The 7,500-nt window shown below is 45.2% G+C and overlaps 2 protein-coding genes across 3 annotated transcripts in view; both read left to right on the top strand.

The window, feature by feature from the left end:
- The window catches only part of fscn1a (fascin actin-bundling protein 1a), a 36,533-nt gene extending 32,666 nt beyond the window's left edge, over positions 1-3,867 (top strand). The window contains exons 5-6 of one of the 2 annotated variants that reach the window (XR_013964838.1): positions 1-3,394; positions 3,533-3,867. The exon at positions 1-3,394 is cut by the window's left edge and continues 1,263 nt beyond it. The gene's annotated coding sequence lies outside the window, so the exon portion shown is untranslated. The other variant, XM_080775538.1, reaches the window with a different exon arrangement.
- Positions 1-7,500, top strand: part of atp5mf (ATP synthase membrane subunit f) — a 382,603-nt gene that overhangs the window by 72,221 nt on the left and 302,882 nt on the right. The window lies entirely within an intron of this gene.

Raw genomic sequence — 7,500 nt, 5'->3', positions numbered from 1 at the left:
TTGTCTATGTGAGCGGCATTAGGTGGCAGTATTTATGGTGTTTATGACCTGGTCTTGTAGATCTGCTTTCTCACCTGACCTAATCTTTTACCTGGTCTGGTAGATCTACTTCTGTTCTCACCTGACCTAATCCTTTACCTGGTCTGGTAGATCTACTTCTGTTCTCACCTGACCTAATCCTTTAAAACGGTTTCTCTGATGGACATAATCTCTAGTAGTGTGACTGTTTTCTATCTGACTGGATGTAGCTGGACTGCACTAGACTGGGCAGGGGGAGGGGGGGTAGTGTTATCTTATTAGTTTAAGACTGTTTTCTATAAGATTTGGTTCTATAGAAGGGTTTCCCTTTTTTTGCTTTGCTTTATTATTATTATTATTTTATGTTTTTTAAGAATTCTTCGAAATACAGTTTCTACCGTGCCAGGTCTGTTTGTTTAGAGCAGGCCATTCTCTCTCTCTCTCTCTCTCTCTCTCTCTCTCTCTCTCTCTCTCTCTGTGATGAAGACATGTGACATAACTGGAGTGAATCTGCCGACGACGATAAAAGATTATGATGTAATGGAATTCATCTTCCAATTGTAAAAAAGAAATACTCAAACGTTTCCTGTGTCTAGTTCTCCATGCCGTGTTGTCATTGGCTGGCAGAGGGAGTCCTCCTGACTTCCTGGAACTAAACACCAGGATGTATAGGAAGTGAAACCAGGAAGTAAAACCCTTTGTCCTCTTCCTTTCCCTCCACAATGTCCAGGTGGCACAGTGTAAAAAAAATAGATAACGGCATGGTCATATAATATGTTTACTGCACACTCCTGTCTTACTGGAAGAGACACAAATACAGTTATATTAATTCTTTTTTTGTACATCTTGAGAGGCACAAGCATAATGTAAACATGGCTTCACTACATACAGTACAGTACAGTACAGTACAGTACACACTAGGAGTCCAACTGAGAGTGGAATGATTTATTGTCTCATTTTGAAAGCTGCTTTTTCTTAGCCTTCCTCTATACCGAACTACCCGAACTCACCTCTGGCCTAAAAACGAAAACCCTAAAACCCTTAATTAATACTTAATCATAACTGGACCAACACACTGTCTGTCCTCTTTAGTTGGAGACCTCACAGTCAAACATTTACGCACACACAACTCCTCCGTGAAACTGGAAACACCTTGGTGGTGGTGGTGGTGGTGGTGGTGCCTCCAATTAAAAAACATCTCGTGAAACAAACCACCCAGAGCATCTCATTAATGTTGTGCGTGTCATAAACCTGTCTGGGGGGAGGGAGGGAGGGAGGGGAGGGGAGGGGGGGTACAGTAATCTCATCTACTGCGTCGGTACCGTTACTGTACTTGTAAAGGTGTGCCGTAACAAAGTATACCGTCTCTGTACTTTGTACTTGTAGAGGTTTGCCATAATAACAAAGAGACTAACGTGTGAACTTTCCTGCGTTGACCTAAATCTTCTCCAGGATCTTTAATCTCCTCCTCCCTCTGTCCATCTGCGCTGACACAGCTTGAGTGTTGACGTGTGTGTGTGTGTGTGTGTGTGTGTGTGGCGTGTCTCCTGTTGGTCACGGTCTGTAATTGGATCTGATGGAATCTCGGTTTCCGCGCTGACCCTGACTTATCAATGTAGAGACGAGACGGTGGGGGGAGGAGTGGGGCTTTTGCCACGGGATGAGGACATGCATTCAGAATGTCTGAGTCTCTGAACATGGTGGTTGTTGTATAGCTACAGTTCTGCCTATAATGCTCTACGCAACAATACGCCATTTTGGAAAACAACTCTTCCTATACTTCCTACCACCATGTGTTAGCGATGATGCTAATGAAGGCTCTGTTGTTCCGTTCTGGTCAAACGGAGTCCAGGTGCAGAGTCTACAATGCTTGTTGTGGCTCACTGGAAACACTCTAGAAAACACTGGAAACTATACTGCTATACACCGGGTGGTGGGTCTCAAAGTGTCTCTCTGAGTGGGTTCCAATTCCAAATGGACCCCCTACGAGTCCATTTGGTTCCATTTTGTACACTCAGAGTCAAGCCCAACACACACCGGGTGCGTAGCGACGCGGCACAGACGTTGCCGCACGGCAACGCCTGGAAAATAGAACGGTGGAGTATCGGAGCGTCGGGCGAGGTGTGAACGCGCGTCGGACGCCGCCGGTGTGGGATATAGGTTCATTGAGGATAACGGAGGTGGCTGTTTTGACACGTGGCGTTCGCAGACTGTGTGTGATGCAGGGCTTTATGGGGGTCCTTGACATTAAAACGTTTGAGAACCACTGTACACTAAATGGAACAGAGCCTTAATTAGTATCATTGGTAACACCCCCGCATGGAGCCTATTGTTCTGTGAGGGGTGACGTTTGTCCGTCGGACTGTCGAAATGTGTGACGTCAACCTCGGTGGTGTTGTCGTGTAGATTCTGTAGAACATCAGACCCGTGGATCCCAACCTGCTTTAAACCCGGTCTATACTCGGTCGTACTCTAGTTGTCGCGAGTTGCCGAAACCTTCCGTCTTGCGACATCGGCGTGCAGTCGAGGTATATATACGTTAAGCATTAGGGTACGCTATAGGAGGGTGTGATTTCAGACGGAGGCTGCTCTCTGATTCGCTACCCTGGGAAGGGGGGGGGGGGGTCTCCACAAAATGTATATCTTAGAGCTGCAAAGGTTATCAATCCCCCATTGGGTTAAATTTCGAGGGGGGGGGGGGGGGTATTCTAAGATGGATCTTTTCTTTTTAATAAACCAGAACAACCGCCAACCATTTATCCTGGAACTTATGCTGCGTTCACACAGGCGTTCAGACGCAAAGACACAGCCTACCGTTCATTGTCAATGGCAGCCAGCGACATGACGATGCAAAGATGCAATGATGCATGTGGCTGCTCCACACTTGTGACTCTTTGCGTCTGCCCGTGGGAAGTAACGCAGCATCACATTCATTCCACTGGGTCCCAAATCAATATGGAACCGCCGCGGTTTGGATCCCAGACTTAGAACGACAAAGACGATCATATCAAACTCCACACAGTGGTCCTGAGACACGTTGTTGAAGCTTTCTGCTTTTTTTAGGGGTCGAGAATCATTAAGAGGGGAAACGTTAACAGGCCGTTATCGTTGGCAGTACTGTGCTGCTGGGGTAGATTAGATCTGTATCTCCCCGGCTAGCAGAGTCCCAAGGTTATCGTTGTACTGTTGGGTTAGATCTGTATCTCCTAGATAGCAGAGTCCCAATGTTATCGTTCTACTGTGCTGCTGGGTTAGGGTAGATCTGTATCTCCCAGCTAGCAGAGTCCCAAGGTTGTACTGTGCTGCTGGGTTAGGTTAGATCTGTATCTCCCAGCTAGCAGAGTCCCAAGGTTATCGTACTGTGCTGCTGGGTTAGGTTAGATTAGATCTGTATCTCCCAGCTAGCAGAGTCCCAAGGTTATCGTACTGTGCTGCTGGGTTAGGTTAGATTAGATCTGTATCTCCCAGCTAGCAGAGTCCCAAGGTTATCGTATTGTGCTGCATGCTGGGTTAGGTTAGATCTGTATCTCCCAGCTAGCAGAGTCCCAAGGTTCCGACAAAGTTGACGTTGGATATAGACACACACGGTAGTGGCTGTGCCTTACTCCGAGTTTATGGACAGCAGAAAAAGTAAAAAAATAAAAGATAGAAAGGAAGAAGGAAAAGAAAAAGAAAAAGTCTGCATCTTTTTTGCTTTGTATAACTGGAAGTTCCTTTTTTTTGTATTATTATAATTATTATTATTTTTTGTATAATTTTTTGATATTGTGATTTAATCTTCCTCTCGTGCCATTGGTTCACACCTGAACTCCCAACGACCAATAAAAGTGGGATTTGGAACACAGCCAACATTGTCTTGTCTTTTTTATTATCTTGTTTCTATTTCAACTCATTGATGGTTCGACGTTCTTGACTGCTTGTATTTCATCCGTCCCAAACTCTTCTCCCTTCATGGCTCCAAAACTGTGGAATGCACTTCCCATGGCAGTCAGAACTGCAGCATCACTCCCTCCCAATCTTCCGCCGTAGTCTGAAAACCCACCTTTTCAGACTCCATCATGGCCCATAGCACTTACCCTACTACCCCCTTAGATAGCATTTCTGTAGACTTCATAGTACATATGTATAGCATAGTATAGTATATATGTATAGTTTATATGTATAGGTTCATTAGATATTCCACTGTTACGTTCTTAGCTTACGCATGTTTCATGATAAATGCTTTTCATGTGATGTATTCCCATGCTTTTTTTGTTCTTGCTTAATGTAAATCGCTCTGGATTAAGAGCGTCTGCTAAATGCCTAAATTGTAACTCATTGATGGTTCGACGTTAATCTTGACTGCTTGTTTTTATCCGATTTACGTCAAACCAAACCAGGCACGTGCACACATTGACATGCCCTTTTTACCCGTCTGTAAAACAACTGCCCTCTCCAGACCACGAACGCAGCGTTTACTACACGGTGAAAGACATGCACATGCCCCTCCTCTCCTTTCCTGTACCATGCCATGCCCAAAGTCTGCATTCAGGATAATTGTGTTTAGATTTGTTTAGAAATCCATGCCGTACACACCTGCATCTCCACTTGCTAAAATGCCATGCTTTTGTTTTTGCTTAAATGTAAGTCGCTCTGGATCAAGAGCGTCTGCTAAATGCCTAAATTGTAAATTGTGTAACATTTCATACAGTATGTGCTCCCTTTTTGCTTAATGAATGTGTTGCATCGGAACAACATTATCACAATGTCATGATTTCAACCTGCATAGCTCTGGAATCACAGCCTTCTCCCATAATCACAGAATCACAGCCTTCTCCCATAATCACAGAGCTTCATACTGTGGGCTGCCATCCATTTTCTGACCACAGCAGCGCCATGTGCTGTCCCACTCACACAATCACACACACACACACACAATCACACACACACACACACACACACACACACACACACACACACACACACACAGAGGCAGGGGCATGGAAACACACACTTTTTCCTGTCTGCTGAATAGAGCCTTTGTGCTGAAACATTTATTCTGGTCCAGGGAAAGGGCAACCCCCTCTGAAGAGACACGCACGCACACACGCACACACACACACACACACACACACGCACACACATGCACAGTCACACATGGACGCACGCGCACACACACACATGCACAGTCACACACACACACGCGCACGCACACACACACACACAGGGTTCTGGGCTGTAATGTAATGATGATGAATCCTCCAGAGCAGGTCTCTAATCCATTTCCCTCCCTCTGTTAGACTTGTGGGTCCCGGAGGATCACCCACCATGGCAAAACAAACACACCCCCTCGTCCGTCCCCCTTCACCGTCTGTCTGTCTGTCTGTCTGTCTGTCTGTCCGTCCCCTTCACCTCCCCCGTCTGTCTGTCTGTCTGTCTGTCTGTCTGTCTGTCTGTCTGTCCCCTTCACCTCCCCTGTCTGTCTGTCTCTCTCTCATATCTGGATATGCCTTCCTTCCTCACTCTCTCACAGCCCTTCTCCCATAATGTGTCTCCCTCACTCACCCTCCAGCTCATCGTTTCCTAACTCTAATCCCACATTCTCTCGTTCATCATTTGTTCCTCTTTCTCCCTGTCAACTAAATAACTTTAGTGGGTCACAGTGTTTATGGGTCACATTTATTTCACTTTGAACAGGGGGACAAATGTTTTGGCTATCCCAGCCTTCCTCCCTTTTATTCCATCGTGTTCTACTTCTGACCGATTGACTTTTTCCCCTGAAATACGATGAGTCACACAAAATAATTCTGACCCAGATCCCTGAAATGAGGGGATTGTGGGTAAAGCCTCGACCGGTTGGTTCTGTGTGTCGCTGGGGGGGGGGGAGAGCAACGGATGGGGGAGGGGAAGGGGAGGAGAGGTTGAATGTAAAATGGCTGCCAACGCCCTCCTCCTCCTCCACCCACATCTGAGAGAGACCCCCTCCTTGCAACCATGGCAACACCAGCTGCTGAAAACCGGCAGGTCTGAAGAAGTGAAGGGGGTTAAAGTGTGTGTGTGTGTGTGTGTGTGTGTGTGTGTGTGTGTGTGTCTGCACTCTGCACGCACACTGGAGTTGTTAGGGACCAGAAATGTCACAGCTTTCATTATTCAATTAAACCTCCTACGTGGCTGTGTAGGGCCAGATGTTGGAAAGAAAGCACTGTTGATTTCAACTAATACTCTGTCGACTAATACCATGTCGAAGAATGTTGGTCAACTACCTTTTCTTTCACTGACAAACTAATTGAAAACTAAGTCATGATGACTAAGTATAAATTGACTCAACAAATACAAACTAGACTAATATGTTTTGAAGGGGGCTAGTGGACAAGAGATAATATAAGAGATTATAAGTAAAAGACTCAAGTCATTTTACACCTGGTTTTATGCTGAAAATAGCTGATCTGCAAGCTCACAACGACGCGTTTTGAGCTTGCAGTATAGCCCAAGCCCACTGTGTGCGTGTGGTGAGGAGCAAACTATGGAGCACGTCATTGAAGTTTGATGTTAGCCTAACAACTAACAGTGCACTAAATGGATAGACGCCATACTACTTTCTGGCCTTGACGGCCCATACATCCAAACAGAAAAGTCCTAGTATCTGATTGCATTAAACGACATTAAAACTCACTTTGCCACTTGATTTGCGACTCACTTTATGCATGCTCATACCCCCTCAATAGAGGGAATGTGCATGCTTAAAGTGAATGGCACATCTGTAGTGTCCAGCCACTTGTATTGCATAGGGTACCAGGATGTTATACACAGGTGGGTTATATGTGATCAAGTGGTGGAAGAAATATGTCATTTTTAGTTATTGTGCTAAGTATATTTGAATATTGTAGCCTACATTTCTGTATGGTGATGGTTATCATCCAAGAAGGGGAGGGATGTAGTGTCCAGCCACTTGTATTGCATATGGTACCAGGATGTTATACACAGGTGGGATATATGTGATTAAGTGGTGGTGATTACATGCAATGTGACTGTGAGTTGATTCAGATACGGAACGAGTAAAGACTACAAGGCAGCCCTGTGTCCGGTGTGTTTCAATATATATATATATGAATCTACAACACTACAACATCGAGTGGCAAAGCAACATGCAAAGTCAGTTTAACATTGTTTAACGTTGTTTAATGCAATCAGATTTCAGACTTTTCTGTGTGGATGAATGGGCTGTCGAGGCCAGAAAGTAGTTTTTTGCCACTCAGTAGGCGTTCCTGCATAACTTCCGAGTTTGATGATGATGTCACGCGCATACCCTCTCTATTATGAATGTGTTCAATCTATATCTCTCTATGTGGCATTACTGTATGTCTATGCTGTACTTTCTGCTCCCTCGAGTCTCCTAAAAACCTCAGACTGACACGTCGCCTGTAACTGTAACCAATGCATGCACAATGATGTGTATGTGGCAGTTCACCCTGCCACTGAGTTAACAAAACACAGTTTGAATCA

Source organism: Protomyctophum bolini (assembly GCF_963924005.1).
Source record: "Protomyctophum bolini genome assembly, chromosome: 11".
In the NCBI taxonomy this organism is placed as follows: Eukaryota; Metazoa; Chordata; class Actinopteri; order Myctophiformes; family Myctophidae; genus Protomyctophum; species Protomyctophum bolini.
Note: the sequence above shows the minus strand (reverse complement) of the source record. Positions and strands in the feature narration are given on the sequence as shown.